The sequence below is a fragment of the Dermacentor silvarum genome, chromosome 8 (genome assembly GCF_013339745.2).
Source record: "Dermacentor silvarum isolate Dsil-2018 chromosome 8, BIME_Dsil_1.4, whole genome shotgun sequence".
In the NCBI taxonomy this organism is placed as follows: Eukaryota; Metazoa; Arthropoda; class Arachnida; order Ixodida; family Ixodidae; genus Dermacentor; species Dermacentor silvarum.
The window spans coordinates 182,532,664-182,552,668 of NC_051161.1; the positions used below are offsets into that span (position 1 = coordinate 182,532,664).

A 20,005-nucleotide genomic window follows, 5' to 3' on the forward strand; every position below is an offset into this window, starting at 1 on the left:
TTCCAGTACATTTTCTTTCTAGTTTCTGTTTTTCTATTGTAGCCTTGTGCCTTTTAAATGTTTGGGAATAATGAGATGAGCTGGCCACTTGTTGAAAATGTGCTCCTAGGCAGTTAGCTTGGTCTTCCAGAGTGTCGCCTTGTGTGTTTACCAACGGGAGTGAATAAGTTTGTAGCCCTTTTATCTTATTAACTTTCTTCCAGACTCTGCCTTCGTCTGTATACGAGTTTATGCCTGATAAAAACTTCTTCCAACTTTCTCTCCTGGCCTGTCGGCGCGTTCTTCTGCCCTCCGATTTAATTTTCTTAAAATTTACAAGATTCTCCGCAGTTGGGGAGTCGCGTAGCAACCCCCACGCTTTGTTCTGTTTCCTACGAGCGTTCCGACATTCCTCGTTCCACCATGGGACACGGCGTTTGCAGGTCGCACCACTCATTTCTGGTATACATTCAGAAGCGGCATCGACTATGAAGGATGTAAGATACTCGACAGCAGCATCAATTCCCATCGAAGATAAGTCAGACCACGAGATACTACTCGTAAGACTTTCGAATTTCTCCCAATCTGCCTTATCGAACTTCCACCGGGAAGCCTGTGGTGCAGGTTCGTTTTGTAGTGGTGATCTCAGCAGTATGGGAAAGTGGTCACTCCCGTAAGGATTTTTTATGACTTCCCATTTAAGTTCAGGAAATATAGACGGGGAAGCCACACTGAGATCAATGGAAGAAAATGTTTTGTTTTCAAGATTGTAGTAGGTGGGTTCCTTCTTATTCAGGAGACACGCACCAGAGGAGAAAAGAAATTGTTCGATTAGGCGTCCTCGCGCATCGATACGCGTGTCGCCCCACAAGCTGCTGTGTGCATTGAAATCGCCAAGAACGAGGTAAGGTTCCGGTAATTCATCTATAAATGATTGAAATTCATGCTTGTGTAAAGGATAATGTGGGGGTATATAGAGCGAGCAAATGGTTACGAGTTTACCCAGAAGTACAGCACGAACGGCTACCGCCTCAAGTGCCGTATTGAGTGGAAGTTGCTGACAGGCTACACTTCTGTCGAGTATGATGGCCACACCAGCAGATGATGCGGCAGAATCCTCGCGATCTTTTCGGAAAACAATATTCTGACGTAGGAAGTTGGTGTCCTTGGAGTTTAGGTGTGTTTCTTGAACACACAGCACCTTTGGATTAAATTTATTGATAAGTTCTTGGATGTCGTCTAGGTTGTGTATTAGTCCCCTAACATTCCACTGCAATAGTGTGTTCATGTTGGAGGAAAATAAAAGGTGCTGTGTGTCTCAAGGGATGTGTACAGCCTATTTTACAGAGCCTTTTCCAGGCGCTGTAACTGGTGTTTTATCTTTTTTGGAGCGTTCTTGGGAGTGTCGTCTCTCCCTAGGCGCTCCGTGTGCCGTCTGAGAAGGAGTTGTGTCCATTGCCTCTTGGGAGGTGTTGGACACTCGCTCTAGCGAGCGATGTGTACGTCGGTTTGGCTTCGCCTTGGAAGGCGAAGCCTTTGTCCCCACCAGTGCGGAGGTTGACGGTACCTCCTTAGCCTCCGTGCTATCCTGGCTGCTGCCAGAGCTAGCAGGGGCCACTGGTGTGGCCAAGTTCGGTGATGGCAAGGCAGCCTTGGCTGCTCCCACCATAGGGGCGGCTGCCACAGCCGGCGGCTCGCTGCGCGCGGGCCGGGCAGGTGGCGGAAGCCGGTGCGACGTTGCCCCCTGACGCGTCGCCTCGGCATATGTTGTGTTGTGGAATGGCAAGCACCTTTTACGTGCTTCCTTGAAGGAGATGTTCTCACGAACTTTGAGAGTGATAATATCTTTTTCTTTTTTCCAGTTCGGACAAGACCGGGAGTAAGCTGGATGCTCACCATCACAGTTTACACAGTGAGGTGTCGCTTCACAGTTGTCTGAGGAATGACCTTGGGTTCCACATTTCGCACACGTGAGTCTACCACGGCAGCTCTGCGAGCCGTGGCCAAATCTTTGACATTGGAAGCATCTTCTGGGATTGGGGATGTATGGCCTGACAGCTAACTTTGTGTATCCGGTTTCTATGGTTTGTGGCAGATCGCAAGTGGCAAAAGTCAGGATCAGGTGTTTAGTGGGAATTTCCTTATTTTCTCTTCTGATAATGATGCGCTGTACGTTTGTTACGTTTTGTTCTTTCCAGCCTTCCAATAGTTCGGTTTCGGACAAGTCGATTAGATCTGCATCAGACACTACTCCACGTGCTGTGTTCATAGACCGATGAGGTGAGACGGTAACAGGTATGTCTCCAAATGCCACAAGCTTGTTCAATTTATTGTGCTGCGCTTTGTCACGGATCTCAAGCAGGAGGTCCCCGCTCGCCATTTTGGTGACCTTGTAACCTGGGCCAAGGGCGTCAGTCAAGCCTTTCGCAACAAGAAAAGGGGATACGGTTCGAGCTGGTTTTTCAGTTTTCTCACTGTGCACAACTTGGAATCGGGGAAAAATTTCTTTCGGTCTGAATAGGTTTAATATTTCATCGGTGCGCCCCCTCTTGTGAGGGTGACGATCAAGTAGACGGGGAAATGCAGGTGTTCCCATATTAGTTCGGTTTATTTCGGCGGCAATGGCGGCCACCCACCACGGAGCCCAACTAGGGGACGCTGCAGCACTTAAGGTGTAAGGCTGCAGACGCCAGCCGTGCATTGCTGCTATAACCCAATATAAGATACCCAAGAGAGGGCACATACACAAGGTTAACCCAAGCCACCTACGGAAATGTAGAAGTAACAGAAGAGAAAAGGAGACAGGACAGTAAAGAGAGGAGATAGGAAAGAAAAAGGTCAGAGAGGGGGATAGGAAAAGGCGACCAGCCGATTTCCCCTGGGTGGGTCAGCCCAGGGGTGCCGTCTACGTGAAGCGGAGGCCAAAGAGGTGTGTTGCCGCAGCCGAGGGGCCATAAAGGTCCGAGCACCCGGCATCGGCTCAACCCCCAGGATCCTCTTTTCCCCGGACACGGCTAAGCCGCGCACGGCTACACGCAGGAGGGTCCAACCCTCGTGTGCTCGGGTACGTGGTGGCGCAACTCACCAAACGCCTGCTGACGCAGACGCCCCTGCGGGGAGACGTCGTTTAAATAGCAGTCGTGTAATTTTATTAGGTAGGATATGATTATTACGGTATTGTATTATAAACTAATAAAACGAGAAGCGGCTAAGCAAACGTGAGTGACATGCGCGTCCCACAGCAACTTCTCCGTAAACCAAACACCGAGTGTTTTGAAAGCTGGCACAAATAGCATGTCATTGAAATGAAATCTGAAAGACTCGGAACACAATTTTTTTTTACCTTTCGTACGAAAGATCGCTCTTGTTTTCCCCACATTGGCGAAGAATAACACAACAAAACGTTATCAGGTATTATTGTATTATAATCTAGTAAAATGACTAGTTTGCGTTGAAATAACAAACATTGTGCAGCAGCACAATATCACAAAGCACATAAATAAAACGAAAAGGTAACTAAAGCTACTGCAAAAACCAGTCAACACCTGCACGTCACTTGTAAATATTGCTGTTCACTTTTTTCCATTTCTCGCGGCACTTGAAATCCAGAACTGGTGACACCTCTCAGGCGTAATCCGAACTTTATCATCAGGATTGCAGCAAGCAGTTCGTGAGACATGCTGTTTCTTAAGTCACTTTTTGTCAGCGTTGCGGCGGAAAATACGCGCGTTCCGCTTCTGCGTTGGACAACGGCAAGACCAGCAGCTTCACTGCACCTGCCGCGATGTCCTGCATGGGATTCGAACCTGACGGATCCTGATACTTGTGAATCGCGGTTCAAAACTCGATGGAGGACATGTTCGAATTCACGCTTTCTACCTGTCGCAGATACCTGACTTGTTCCTCAATGTCACGCTCTGGGCAAGAGAATGGGCCACGTGGCAAAGCTTTCAGTCCCTGCATAGCATGCGGGCCTAGAATCGATTGTGGGCTTATTACTCTCAATTTACGGACCAGTGATGTAGAGTTTGGAAGGCGCTTCTGTAAGTCGAAAGAGCAAGCTTTAATGAAAGCAAAGTATAATCGATTCACGGAATGCTCGTCTTTAGCGCTGAGGTTCATTCCTTGGACTAGGTCGAAAAAACTGGCCAGCACGGTGCCTCTCATCAAGGTACATTTTCTTAAGGCGGACAGCGTAGGCTTTTTCTGAAACATTCAAGAAGGTGTTTTCAGAGGCTAATACCAGGGTAGAATGCGTTCAATGCAGTCTGTTAAGGAGAAATTGCCTTTGGAGGTTCGGCTCACTGTTGAGCTGCACTACTCGCACAGTAGGCATTCCTGTAGGCAGTTTGTATCGTACTGCTGTGAGCGAAGTAGTTGTGGGTCACATTTACCACGAATTCTAGGCTTGGAGGCATTGTTTCGATTGCCTTCGAGGCTACAATGTCTAGAGAGTGACACGCGCATTTATTCTTCGGCACAATTAATTGTTACGGTCGCACGTTGCGCTTGCGCCGTCAGTCGCTAAACCAACACAGTCCTTTGGGCTGATTGAATTCTAGCGAAGTGCTGCTTGAACCGCATCATATATAGACTCCGCTTTCCCCTCTTTCGCCTCCTTCAAGTAAAGAAGAGTGGTAGTTATCCTTTTGGCAGTGTCGATGTAGAAGCGAATTGCAACGCACACAAGTTTCTTTGCTGAAACATCTGTGGATTCATCAACCAAGAGAGTAAGATTTTCCTACCATGTCTTCCCTCAGTGTGGCAGCAAAGTATGGCACGATAACTTTGGTTATAAGGGCTGTGCACTTCGTTCTGTGCATGACAAGATTGCATCGCGGTTCGCCTTTGAGAAGATTAGAAAGTTCATTGACGCAATTTATGGCCTTGTTACACGAGGTGAATTTTACAATCTTCAAAGCGCACCTTTCCTCATCTTCATCGGCCGTCAGAGCTGGCGCGATCGCATCTCGCAGCCTCTTCTGGTCACTCGGTGCTACCGTTTTACGGTGTTTCATTGTATCAGCATGTTTCGCGTGATCTCCGTAATGAGCCCTCATTTCACAGCTGCTAAGTTGCACCGCGCCGATGTGTCAATGGCTTGAACAAGCGCAAGCCAATTTGACACCATACAGACGTAGAAGCTCCGTTAAGCGTGCACAACATGCTGCCACTTGAACAACTTAACAGATTCGTTAGTATACATTTCAATTTTGCAAATCATTGGTACCTTTCAGCTTTGGGTCTTCCAGCCACTGCTTCCGGAATATCCTTCGCAAACTTGCGTGCTGCCGCATATTAGAACCTGATGCGGTTTCGCCAGTTTCAGCACAATGAACTCCTCGCACGCCGTCCTTGTGCTACTTTCATTTCTCTCCAAACGTTCCCGCGCAAACTACATGACGTTACAGACTTTATAAACTCCCTGGCATGCACAACATGGTCTTCGAGATTGACTTTCGAGGGCACCGTCGCTTAGGGCGGGATTAGGGTACAATCTTTCGCTTTCGTTCAACGCAGCGCGCGAAGGCATAGCCTTTGAGATCAGTTTTTATTATGGGTAGGTTTTGGTTGTATGCCACCTATCGAGACACGATGATGATGATGATATATGGGGTTTAATGGCGCAAGGGCCAATAATGGCCAAAGAGCGCCAGGCCAGTGTTAATGAGTTTGAATTGAAGCGATGAATTACGAGTGGTGAATATGACGTGGCTGTAAGGGGGCCTAAAAATAGTCGCTGTAAAGTGCATAAAATCTACAGGTAATAAGATTATGGAAATGACTGATGGCGTGTGCTATGAGCATGAAATATGCATTGCAAATAAATGTTACTATTTGCAAAGTAAGTCCGATGCGAAAATTGGCATGAAGCACTATTGCCTCAACAGAGCCCTTGAACAAAAAGGCCTGGAGGCATGCGCTATACTGAGCACTATCGCAACAGCATCCTCTGGCGGGAGGATGTGCTACGAATATCTAGGGCTAATCACATGTAGTACCACGTCATTCAAAAAACCTAGGACTGCTTTGGTATTAAAAAGTGGTTCTTTGCCAAGAAACATACTGGGATGGAGAGGGATATGGTAGCGGTATGCAAGAGGAAAGTGTTTCCTTCTCTCTGTTTCGGCTTCCCGGCACTCCAAGAGGACATGGAGGACGGTCAGCCTCTGACCACATCGGCCACAGGTTGGAGGCTCGTTACCAGTCAACAGAAAGTTGTGAGTACCATATGTGTGTCCTATTCTGAGACGGCAGAATAGGACATCAGTTCGTCGTGTTTTAGTTGTACAGGGCCAGAAACCTAACTGTGGCTTAATCAGGTGGAGTTTATTATTTGTTTCACTCTCCCACAGGCGTTGCCAGTGGTTTCGCAGTTTCCTTCGCAAAAAAGGCTTCAGATCTGTGGCGGGAATAGTACTGCTAAAATTGGTAGCTTCAGATGTAATTGATGTGGCCATTTGGTCTGCAAGCACATTACCTTCGATGGATCTATGACCAGGAACCCAGCATATTGTCACATGTCTACCAGATGAGTAAATATTGCACAAATATGAGTAAAGTTCAATGAAAACAGGATTTTTGTGTTTCCTTAAAGACATTAGTGCCTTTACGACACTTAAGGAGTCCGTGAATATTATTGCCTTATGTAGCTTTAATTTCTTAATGTGTTTAATCGCAGACAGTACTGCATAGGCTTCTGCAGTGAGGATACTTGTATAAGGGTTCAATACGTCTGATTCAGAGAAAGATGGACCGACGGCCGCGTAAGATACACCAGCATGGGACTTTGACGCGTCGGTGTAGAATTCAGGGCAACAGTACTTCGATTGGAGTTCACGGAAATGTATTGCGATTTCGAGTTCAGGAGCGTGCTTTGTGACCTCCACAAAGGATACATCACATGCTATCACCTGCCACTCCCAGGGTGGTAAAAGCTTACCTGGAGGCATTAAACGATGTTCGAGAAGTGGGACATCCATTTCTTCGCTAAGTTCTCTCACACGTAGTGAGAAAGGCCGTCTCACAGAGGGTCTATTATGGAAAAGTGTAGTACACGTCAAATCGTTAACGGTTTGAGAACATGGATGTTCATGATCAGAGTAAACTTTGAGGAAGTATGTGAAGCTGATGTACGATCTCTGGAGATGAAGTGACCATTCATTCGATTCTGCATATAGGCTTTCTATAGGGCTCGTTCTGAAAGCACCGGTGGCCAAGCGGATACCTAGATGGTGAACGGGATCCAGCATCTTTAGTGCACTTGGGGCAGCAGAGTTATATACTACAGCACCGTAATCCAGTCGCGAACGAATGAGGCTCTTGTAAAGATTCATTAAACATTTCCTGTCGCTGCCCCATGATGTGTGAGATAAGATCTTCATGAGGTTCATTGTTTTCAGGCACTTAGCTTTGAGGTACTTGATATGAGGAATGAAGGTTAGTTTTGTGTCAAGTATAATGCCTAAAAATTTGTGTTCAGTGTTGATTGGTATGCGTTGTCCATGCAGCATGATATCTGGATCTCGTATTAAGCCTCTCTTTCTAGAGAAGAGTATACAGGAGCTTTTGAGAGGGTTTAGCTTGAAACCATTTTCATTTGCCCATTTTGACACTTTGTTCAGTCCGAGCTGAACCTGACGCTCGCATATTGTAAGGTTACAAGACTTAAATCCGATCTGCACATCATCGACATATATTGAATAAAACATTGAGGATGGAATGACTTTGTGAAGGGAATTCATTTTCACAATGAAAAGGGTGCAACTAAGCACGCCCCCTTGTGGCACACCAGTTTCTTGAATAAATGGGCGGGACAATACGTTACCAACTTTGACTCGAAAAGTACGGTTAGACAGGTAGCTTTCTATAGTGCTAAGCATATTACCTCGAATGCCCATGTGCGACAGGTCTCGTAAGATCCCGTACCGCCATGTCGTATCGTACGCCTTTGCCATATCAAGAAATATAGACAAGAAATACTGCTTGTGTACAAATGCATCACGGATGTTTGCTTCGATGCGCACGAGGTGATCGGTTGTAGATCGGCCTTCCCTAAAGCCACATTGAAATGGGTCAAGCATTTTGTTCGACTCTAAGAAATGTACAAGACGGTGATTGATCATTTTCTCAAAAACCTTACAAAGGCAGCTCGTAAGTGCTATAGGCCGGTAGCTGGTCAGCAATGAAGTATCATTACCGTGCTTCAAAACTGGGATGACAATAGCTTCTTTCCATTTAGATGGAAGATACCCAGCAGCCCAGATGGTATTGAAAAGTGTGAGTAGTGTGATTTGCGTGTCGCAGTGCAAGTGCTTGATCATATCGTACATGATTCTATCCGGACCCGGTGCAGAGCTCTGACAAGCTGACAAGGCGGCTTTAAGTTCGGCAATACCAAAAGGACGGTTATAAAGTTGATTTGGGCTACATTTCCGGTTCAGAGGCTTACGTTCTTCTATTGCTTTATATTTCAGGAAGCTCTCCGAATAGTGGGTGGAACTAGACACGCGCTCGAAGTGTTCACCAAGAGCGTCAGCCTGGTCTTCCAACTTATTTCCTTCTTTATCCACCAGGGGCAATGGATGAATTTGTTGTCCCTTAAGCCTCCTGAGCCCATTCCATACTTTTGCCTCCTGTGTGAATGAATTAATACTCGATAGGAACCTCTCCCAGCTTGCCCTTTTAGCTTGTCGTCGCGTTCGCCTTCCCTGTGATTTTATGTTTTTAAATTCCATCAAATTTTCTGCAGTTGGGGATCGACGGAGTATGCCCCACGCTTTATTTTGTTTTTTCCGCGCCTCCTTGCACTCATCATTCCACCACGGCACTCGTCTTTTGGATGAGCTACCGCTTGATTGTGGAATGCACTTGTTTGCTGCGTCGATGATAAAAGCGGTAAAATACGCTACTGCGTCGTCTATGCTAAATTCGCTGATAAAATCTCGTGATATAAATGTCGATTCTTTAAAAAGTTTCCAGTCGGCGGAGGCTAGTTTCCACCTAGGGACATGCGGAAGGGAGTTATGTTGGGCTACTAAGTTTAGTGTGATTGGAAAGTGGTCACTTCCGAATGGGTTTTTGATTACACTCCATTCCAAGTCGGGAAAAAGGGAAGCAGAACCAATCGCCAAGTCTATTGAAGAGTATGAATTGTGATGAAGGTTATAATAGGTTGGCTCCTTTTTATTGAAGAGGCATGCACCGGAGTTCACGAGGAATTTTTCTATGAATCTACCTCTCGTATCGCATCGTGAGTCTCCCCACATCGTGTTATGAGCGTTAAAATCTCCCACGAGTATGTAGGGTTCGGGAAGCTGATCAATGAGGTTATGGAAATCTGTTTTCTCGAGATGATGATTCGGGGGTATATAAATGGTGCATACGGTTACCAACTTACTGAAAAGAATTGCCCGAACTGACACTGCCTCTAGGGGCGTCTGAAGGGCGACATATTGACAAGCTACAGACTTGTCGGCAACTATTGCTACACCGCCAGACGAGGCGTTCGCCACGTCACGGTCTTTGCGGTAGATGGTGTATTGACGAAGAAAGTTTGTATTTGTGGGTTTCAGATGCGTCTCTTGAACACACAGCAACTTTGGATTGTGTTTGTGTAGGAGTTCTGTAATATCGTCGAGGTTGTGAAGAAGTCCTCTGACATTCCACTGTAGTATTTGTGTCTCCATAATGACAAATGTGTTTGTGCTGTGTGTTTAAGAGATGAAGATTAGCTCGCGGGGCCCTTTGCAGGCGCCGTGACACGAGATCTTTCTTTTCTGGAGCGGTCGAGAGAATCTCGCCGCTCCTTAGGCGCTGGTGGCACCGTCTGGCCGGTTGTGTCCATTGCCTCTTGCGGGGCGCTAGACACGCGCTCTTGCGAGCGGTTCGTTTGACGTGAAAGCCTCGTCTCGAGGGACGAGGCCCTGGAGGCCACCAGCCCGGAGGTTGATGGTCCCTTGTTCTGAGATGGCGGAGCAGCGCTAGCCGCAGCCGCCGAGGGGGCGGATGGCGTCACCGCCGGCTCACTCTGTGTGGACCGGACAGCCGCCGGGTGCCGCGGTGGCGCTGCCCCCTGACGCGCCACCTCGGCAAAACTGACTTTAGGCAGGTATGACACCCGCCTGCGAGCCTCTTTGAAAGTTATGTTTTCCTTTACTTTGATCGTGACTATTTCTTTTTCTTTCTTCCAAGACGGGCATGACCGCGAGTATGCGGCATGCTCACCATCACAATTGACACAGTGTAGAGTGTTTTCACATGTTTCAGAGGCATGGTCACCGGAACTACATTTAGCACATGTCTGTCGGCCTCGGCAGTTCTGGGAACTGTGGCCGAAACGCTGGCACTTGAAGCAACGAAGAGGGTTTGGTACATAGGGTCTAACCCGTAGCTTCACATAGCCTGCCTCGATTGTCTCGGGCAGGATGCTTGAGCCAAAAGTTAGTACTATATGCTTGGTTTTGATCTCTTTGCCGTCCCGTCTTAGCATGATTCGTTTGACAGTGATCACGTTTTGTTCGCTCCAGCCTTCCAACAGTTCAGCTTCTGTCAGTTCCATGAGGTCATCGTCGGAGACTACACCACGGCTGGTGTTCATAGTTCGGTGTGGGGATATTGTCACTGGGATCTCCCCAAATGACACTAGGTTAGGAAGCTTTTCGTGCTGTTTTACGTCGCGGAGTTCCAAAAGGAGGTCGCCGCTAGCCAATTTCGACGCTTTGTAGCCTGCTCCAAGAGCTTCGGTGAGACTTTTCGAAACGAGAAAGGGTGAGATCATTCTCACCGTCTTTTCGGGTTTATCGGAATGGATAACATGAAATCTGGGGAAGTTTTGCAATTTGCTGCCATTGAATTGAAAGATATCTTCGGTGCGCCCTCGTTTGTGAGAGCGATCAGGGAGTCGGGGGAATGACGATAAAGCCATAAGGTAACAATGATTTCGGTAGCTATGCCAGCCGCCCACCACCGAGCCCAACAAGGGGACGCTACAAGACCCGAAGGAGATGCAGACGCCAGCTGTACATAGCCACTATAACCTAATATAATAGACCCAAGGATGGATAAACTACACCAGGTTAACCCTTGCTGCCTGGAAAATTGGAAGTAAAGCGAAGTGAAGAGAAGACAGGAGAGATGGAAAGTGAGAGAGAAAGACGAAGGTTGGAGGGAGAGAGAGAGAGAGACAGGAAAAGGCAACTACCGATTTCCCCCGGGTGGGTCAGTCCGGGGGTGCCGTCTACGTGAAGCCGAGGCCAAAGAGGTGTGTTGCCTCCGCCGGGGGGCCATAAAGGTCCAAACTCCCGGCGTCGGCTCAACCTCCAGGATCCCCTTTTCCCCGGACACGGCTAAGCTGCGCACGGTTAGACGCAGGAGGGTCCAACCCCCATGTGCTCGGGTCCGTGGTGTCGCAACACACCAAACGCCTGCTGACGCAGACGCCCCTGCGGGGACCTATCGAGACACGTAATCGCCACATGGCGGCTATTCACGCCTCAGCGGTGGTCTCATCTGGGTAACAAATGCAGATCTCGAAGGCCATGCTTATGCTAGCTGCTTGCGGCAGACATTATTGCAGGAGCCGGAAACACGCAATGGCCGTCACGTGGTGGACACCGCCTTTTAGACACTGACTATATTAATTACCACCGCCAAAAGTAGCCAAGTCGCCAATCACAAAGTTTGGTTGCCAGGAGGCTCTAAAAGTAGCCAGTATGGCGAAAAATCGCCATAAATGGCAACCCTGACTGAAGGAAAGGGGGAGACAGACGGCGTCTGCATAGAGCAAAAAGCGGATGTGCTGACAACGCGAAGAAAGCGCCCGAAAGTGCTCAGCAGCATGAAAGAAGGAGGAGGAGGTGCGCAATGGAGATGGTTGCCAACATACAGCTTGAGTCCGGGGTTTGCGGAGCTTTGTGATAGCCCTCCGGAGCTTTGTGAGTTGTCCGGAGCGTGAGCAGAAACACTAGTAGGCATCACTTATTTATTTCTATGCAGGGCGATCTGAATAAAATGTATGTTATAGATTTCGCATTACTGCTTGCTTACATATCAGCAAAATCACAGACAAGATATCATAATCTTGTTTTCCACAGCTAGGAATAACAAGAATATTTATGACCAAAACTCAGACACATGCAGTCAAGTGTCCATGCTCTGCTTTCGTGCGGTATGGACAACTTGTCGCGCTGGTGATTCTGAAACTATAAGCTCGCCCTGGGGCGAAGAGCTATTGTTTAATCAGGTTTATGTACCGCAGTCAAGAAGCGTGCGAAAAAGAGGCGCACTAAGGCGGCGTTTAAGGTGCTCCCTCTTTTCTGTGCCTTAGAGGTGAGTGTCCTGATATGTCACACATGTTATATTTTATTTGCGGTACTATATTTCGTGGTAAGAAAAGACAAGCTCACAGTGTGCGGACACAAGGACAAGGAAAACAACACGAACGCCGCCCTTTCGTTCCTAGGTCCGTGTTTTGCACGCCTGTCTTTCCGTATCATGGATTCTTTTCGTACTTGCTCACGAAGGTTTGCGCGGTGCGAGACCAGAAACCAACGGAGACGACATAAGCGTGCTTCGAGACGAAACAGGGAGAGGCGCGCGCTTGGAGTGTACGGGCTACAGCCACAGGCGCGCGCAAAGGGCTGTGAGAACTGATAAATGCACGGGCACGTTCTAAGCCCAAGCAGAGGTCAACTAACCCAACCTCCCTCCCTACGGCACTGCTATGTGGTTACGTTTTTTTTTTCAACAGATTGAGCTATGGACCACCAGGATCTCTGCTTACTGCTGAACTATTAGGAATAGGGCACTGCAATATAACAAGATATGCATGGTTTCATATATCGCTTGCCATTCTAATTTCGAGATGCACAAAATTACAAAAAAAGATCGCTTTTTTTCAGATGCCAGATATTCGCTACTTCCGAAGTTCCGATGCTCAAGATTCGCGTGTCCAAAGTTCTCGCTCAAGGCACTTTTCAGACATCTTCGTATAGTTCATGGGCATGGAGATAACTGGCTGTGTGGCTTAGGAGGCTGCATGAAAACATTTAGGCTGTTTCTTTCATGCCAGAGGCATGTGCACCGGAATCGCGCCGAACTGCTAACGGAAAGAACGCAGCCCATCGCAACTGTGCCGGAACAAAGGAGCGTGTTTGAGGCACAGAGTGAGAAACGTACAGAAGCCAAAGAAGAAGTTCTACGTGATCCTGAGCCATCTCAATCAAGCCCCAGTTTAACTAAATATGTGAATCAGTTTGTAACACTGCTTCTAAAGTGGAAAGAAGCGAGGCGTCTTCCTGAGTCCACCTTGACTGAAATAGCGAACGATGTTATTTCTTTCATTAAAGCAATGCTTGAGGGTGAACAGCTTTGCACAAATATTGGTGCTGTTACTCATACAAAACAAGAATGGAAGCAGCAGCTGAACCAGCTACTCTCTATGTCGGCTCGGCTAAGATATTGGAGGACACCTTTTTTAATTTTTTGAGCCTCGTGCCACAGTGTTGGGAACTGACAGCCATGGAAGAGTTGACACCATGGAGTATGTGCCACTTTGTGATGTACTGGAGTGCATCTTTGAATATTCACACTTATCTGCTGACTTCAACGGCTACCCAAAAAAAGGAAACTACTTGTGTTCTGCTTTTGATAGTACTGAATTCCAAAATCATGCCTACTTTGCCGGGGACACTTCTAAATTATGCATTCATCTTTATAGTGATGAATTCGAGGTGTGTAACCCGTTGGGTAGCAAAAGAGGAAAACATAAAATGACTGCAGTGTATTCTTCATTAATAAATTTCGCTACAAAAGGCCGCTCCGCACTCTCGGGAATTCATTTGGTTTTGCTTGTTAGCGACAAGCATGTTGCCACCTATGGCTTTTCAAAGATCCCGGCTCCCCTAATTACAGATTTAAAGGAATTAGAAGATGAGGGTATTGTCCTGAATAGAGAACTCTTCTAAGAGGCTCGGTTTTTATTTTCACTGGTGATAATTTGTCCAGCAATAGAGTAGGATGCTGTAAATGCTCATTCAGTCATGGTAAAATTTGCAGGTTTTGTATGGCATTGCACCTTGAGCTTAATCACATATTTTGGAAAGTGATTTCCTGCTTCACAAGCCAGAGGGCCATCAGCACCATTTAAACATGTTGAGCGCTGGGCTTCCCACTACATCATTGTATGGAGTTAGAGAAGCATGTGCCCTCACATTCAACGGGTCTAATCCAACAAATCTACCTCCAGATGTGATACATGACATTCATGAAGGTGTATTTCCATTTGCATTGCAGCATATCATTTCATCATTGATAAAACAGAATTTTTCCCTCACATACTTGAACAACATGATATGTGAATGCTATTATGATGCCCATGATGTGCGCAACAATCCAGAGCCTCTGTCAAAAGAGTTTTTGAAAGGAAAAGCAGCTATGAAGGCCTCAGCAGCTCAAGTGTTTTGCTTGTTTCGCCATCTCACCTTTATTTACTTTACCTTCGCTTTACCTTCGTTTGGGCGAAATTGTAGACATTATCATGACCTACAGAATTCCTACCAAGTATATTCCCTACCTGCAAAAAAAATTCACTTTCTTTGGAATTCAAATCATAGTTCCCATCTTCATCACTACCTTGCAAAGTGCACTAATACATTATCCTTCACTCATCACAAAGTTTGGACCTATAAGTGCCCAATGCGATTTGAAGCAAAATATCAATATTTTAAAGACATTTGACGCAAGATCCGCAATTGGAAGCATCTTTCATACAGTCTGGCAGCCAGGCACCAGTTATTGCGAAGCTTCGCATTTATTGTCCCTCGTGAGAGCAGTGTTCATGAGAGCACCTTCCTGAATGCGTACAGCAGTTCGTTTCTGAACACAGCCTTGAATAATCGAATTCGTTTACTGTAAGTTCTCTAACTGGGAATGGCAGGATGTACAAGGTAGGTTGCTGCCTGGTTCACAACATTTCGCTTGATGATTTCCCAAAGTTTTTTCATATATGTGGACAAGGTACTTTCGGTGGGGTAAATGTGTTTGAGACCGTTTATTTTGATGAACATTTTCATGTTTATGTTGTGAGTATGACAGAAGAGTACAAGCTACTGACATCACTTTCAAAGAATGCAAACGAGCCATTCTACATGCGGCAGCACAAGGAATGCAGTGGTCACAGTTTAGCATAAAACAGCTGATTAATGTAGAAGTGTGCATCTCGGTGTTTTATTTACATAGTTGTTATTTCTCGTGATATGAAAATCTTGTGGCTGCACAGCCTGCACATGTGCCTTGCATTTTTCATACATATTTTCAGTTTTGTTTAGAAACAAGTGAGAAAGTCAAGCTTGAGTGAAATGATCAGTCAATAAAACTTGACCAAGCCTTTCATACCTATCAGGCGTGGCAAGCCAACCTTAACTTGATTGTCCAAATGTCGCATTTCAAGTGCATGTTTTCAGAATAATTATGCATTGTGTTAGTAGTGCAATAGCACATTACAGACTCTCATAAACCAAGTACCGGTGACTGTAAACCTGGCAGCATAAGCATCACAAAAATGTGATTTGTTATAGCGAGTTTTATAATTCAAATGGACACTGAATGTTTATAATCTTTTGTTTCAAAGTGCGGACATGCAAGAGTGCTAAATATACATTTTAGAATCCTCGAAGTTATTTTTTTCCTGATTGTCGAAGCGAGTCGTGAATAAGAGTATTGATACCAGCATGAAGTTTCAGTCAACCTACAACCGTAACGAAACGCAAGTCGTCTTCGTTGAGGCGGCCAGATATTGGAATCGAGGCGCATACGAGGTCTCTGTGGTGGACGCCCATGGCTCACTCGTCAACGCAGCCACGGTGGTTACCAACTTCACTCACGAAGCACAAGAAATGGCCATCGCGGTGGCCCTTCGAAGCTGCAAAGAAGCCTCCGTCATTTACTCGGACTCAAGAACAGCCATCAGAAGCTTCTACGGTTGTCAACAAAATTTCCCAAAAACTGGGAGGAGACAATCTCACGTCCCCACACGTAACATGGTTCCCGGCCCACATGGGCAACATTTCCGGACCTCCTGACTGTAATCCGAACGAGCGGGCACACCAACTGGCGCGAGAACTCACATTCCGCTCCTGCGGTCCGCCCGCTCGCTTCAATAAAGCCTGCAGGGATCTAGACAACAAAGACCCGTTCGTATCATACCACTAAATCACGTGAAATCATAGGTTAGCACGAAGAATTTTTCCTACTTCTCACCAAAACCTCAAAAAGCACAGGCCGTCACTTATAGACAGTTGCAGACTAGGACATACATCACACCAACAACTCTAAGCAGGACCTGACCTTCCTACTGCATGTCCACACTGCGGCCACGAATACAACAACTTCGAACACATGCTCTGGCTGTGCCCTGCCAACGCGGGTACGTACTTTCCTGACCAGTCCTCCAGGGACTCAGCGCTCAGAAGTACAGAGCTCATCGCTCAGCTCAAGGCCGTCCAGAGGGCCCGGGCCGTCGCCGAAGGACTCTGTCTACCGGCCCCGACCTGGGTGGAGCCACCGGATTGATTGGCGGGGCCTCCGGCCCCGCTTTAATTCTTTCTCCTCAGGACCTCAATAAAGTTCGTACTCACTCACTCACTCAGTCAACCTAAAAACGTTAAAATGATAAAGCTGCATTTTAAATAAAACTTTGACTTGAATGGCTTGTTCGTTTGTATGTGCCCTTACTGTTTGTACTTGACACGCAGTTTTTTCCGACATTTGTGAAAAAGTTTTAGGGGCATTTCAAACTCGACAAAAATGTTCCTGTTGCTTTATTTAACCTTGATATTCCACTTGTTTATTTTTGTGTCAAATTGTATAACTGCTCTGTAATGATGCTATGTGAACATACTTTTTGTTACATACATACATACATACATACATACATACATACATACATACATACATACATACATACATACACCTTTATTACAGCACCTCACAACTTATTACACATTTCTTATCACACATTTAATCGACATGTGTACTTCTGGCCATACCCATTTCGAGTTTCCATCGTATCAATAACGTCATTACCTAAAAAATCGCAGTACACGAACGCATTGCGCAATCTGTACTACGATAAAAGTGCATGCATGCAGTTGCATAAATGTACTTAATACCCTTTAGTTCACGCTTTAACACCCTTATGAATGGGAAACTCACACCCTATATACGTGCGCACCCTTACAGTGGGGTGTTTTGAGCATAAAGGATGCTAAAAGGGTGTACTATAAGGTGCAAACTTCGAAACACCCTGCTTAAGACCCTTAAGGGTGTTAAAATGTTTAGTGTGCAAGGCATTTCAATACACCCATAGCCGTCCATAGGGAACATTTCAACATTTTCGTGATGTGTTTGTTATATATACGGATTTGGTATCTCTAGTGAAGCAAAATAGCCAAGAAGGAATCAACTAACTGAAAACATAACTATGCTTAGTAAGCCGCAGTAATTCTTGCTAGTACATGCACTGTGCTATTTCTCAGCGGCATCAAGAATGGCGTTATCGATGCACGATATTCCCTAAATTTATGTGGGGGTTTCATCACATTTGTCTACAAACGTGTAAGCGGCTCGACAGGATGGCGCATCTTAACCACTGCCTGCCGCACAAGCAACCACACTTGGAAGGGGATTCGCAGACTACGATAAATCCAATGTCGAATTCGTTATGCCGGAGTTAGTGGGACTATATAACCCTATCTGCCAACTAAAAAGACAGCATCGGAGACATGTGATTATTGAAATAGACTGCGGGGAAAATGACCTTTGTGGACAGTTCATGAAGCCTTCTTTACACTTGAAGAAAGGCTTCCTTTATTATTGGCAACAACGCAGCACAGCGCCAGATTTATTTTCCCTGATACATTATTTCAATTATTTGTCAAAGTTTTGCTTTGTCAAATGGGTGCTTAGAGGCAGTAATGACACATTTGTCGTGACATCCCAGTTTGCAAAAACGTCTTAACACTTGAACATCGATGCTCAGACCATAGTGTATCTTTTTTTATGAGAGCTGATATTTGGACAAATTTGTGTAGCGCCGACGTGTGTCTATTAATGCTTCGTCATTGATAAATTTATGCTGCTTTTCTATCATGTATGTTTTCAGCATTTGCTGAGGATGCAAGTTCACTTAAAGAGCGTTACTTTCCCACATATTGGTCACCCTTTACAGAAAGATGTATTGACGTCTTGTTTCCGTGAATGTTCTGCTGTTCACAGTGGATGGAGAATTAAGCAAGTTGATATAGGTTCAAGGGTGCAACAGCTGGACTAAAACAAAGAACAAGGAAAGAATATCATACCACAGGACGCTATCACCTGAAATTCACTGAAGCAAAATAAATGTCACGTGGCCTCAACTCCTTCAGTATATACACAAAATCGCTATCAAAACTACCCGTCAATTTAAAAACGCAGAACTGTGAAAACGCGTGACACTAATTTAAGGTTATTTCTCTAACTTGGGGGATGTTTTTTTTTATAGGTCAAGGGCTTCAGACCACGCGACAATCGCGTTTTATCTTAGTATTATTTTTTGTGAAGCATGCCCTGGCGGCGTGCACGTTTGTTTAAATCAAAGCGTTGAGGCCCTTCTCGTGCAGAAATTGCAGTAATGGCCTAGCGAACTTATAGTCCGTGAGCCAACCACATTATCAGTTTGCTGAGTTTGTAACTCGGAATCTCTCAGAACCCCTTTCGAGTAGCCCTTGCTCCGGGCCAGATCCACAACATGTGGTGAATGTCCGCGGCTGGAACAGAATCCTTTGGGCAGCTCACTGGGTCTTTAATTGTTGGGCGACAGACACAAATGATGGAATGTGTATGGGCTTCCCGGGCCTCTTCTTCATGAAGAGATTTTGTCCACCCGAGAAAAATAACGAGAAATCAAGCACACACGCAGGGATTAAGGAACGTGTGTCCCGATAGAGAAGTGAATTCTGGCCCTGAATGATATTGATGGGATTTGAAGGGAGGATGTCACGTGCAACTTCTGACGCTGTACTATATTGTGCGCATTTCTGTCCGCATAATCGTACTGATGCTGATCATGGCACTGCAGGATTGCGCATAGACGGTGAGTGGGAATGACATTTCACGATTGTGTATGTTTTCACAACTTCATGGCATCTTACAAACTTTCTTGACGTGCTGTACAGCGCTTAGGGAGTTACTGTAGAGGGCAAGGAAAGTAATGCTCTTCAGCGCATTGGGCGCTTTGATTGCGTTCATTTTCCTGCAATGAACTTCAGTTGACAGTCAGCATCGTGTGGTGTAGTGCCTCCCTTTATTTAGGCACCGTCTTTAGTCGCGCTGTTGCAGCCCTGTATTTCCTTCACACGCTTACGAATCACGGTGCGGATGCCCCTACTTGGGGCATCCGGTCGTGTATTTCAGTGCGCGGGCGCTCCAGCCGATAATCGAACCCGCGACCTCGCTACAGAACGTAACAACCACTAAGCCGCTGTAGCGAATCACTTACGAAGGTTGGCTGCACGTCGTCGTTCATGAAGCAGTCCCAGGGATTCCAGGCAGACAACCCTTCCACGAAGCATGTAGGCCGTGGAGCCGATATCGACAGCAGGATGAGGAAGTGTACAACCCTGTTCAGCGTTGCAAGAGGGATGAGATAAAGCGTGTTGATCTCTATTTGTCCGTCTTTTTCTGGCGTTGTTGCAACAAGGCGAAATTACCAATTTGTTATCATTTCCTCTTTGAAAGCACCGTATTAATGGTTATTAATGGTCACTCCATTAATGGTTAAGCCGAGTTTTGCCACGCTGTGGTGATGTTGACTAGAGACCGGATTTTAGGCAAATGCCTTTTTTGTTCCTTGCGCTCCTATCACCCCACTTTGATATGTGAGCATGAATTAGAGGTTAAGAAGGGCTTTTATAGTGTTTTTATAGTGCCTATAAATGCCTATTTTGGCGTTTGTGCCCAAATGCCTATAAACGCCTATTTTCGATAT

The 20,005-nt window shown here is 46.1% G+C and overlaps 1 pseudogene; it reads left to right on the plus strand.

Annotated features, from left to right (window-relative positions):
* Positions 1-11,844: 11,844 nt before the first annotated feature.
* On the plus strand, positions 11,845-18,270 carry LOC125947777 (uncharacterized; annotated as a pseudogene).
* Positions 18,271-20,005: the final 1,735 nt, after the last annotated feature.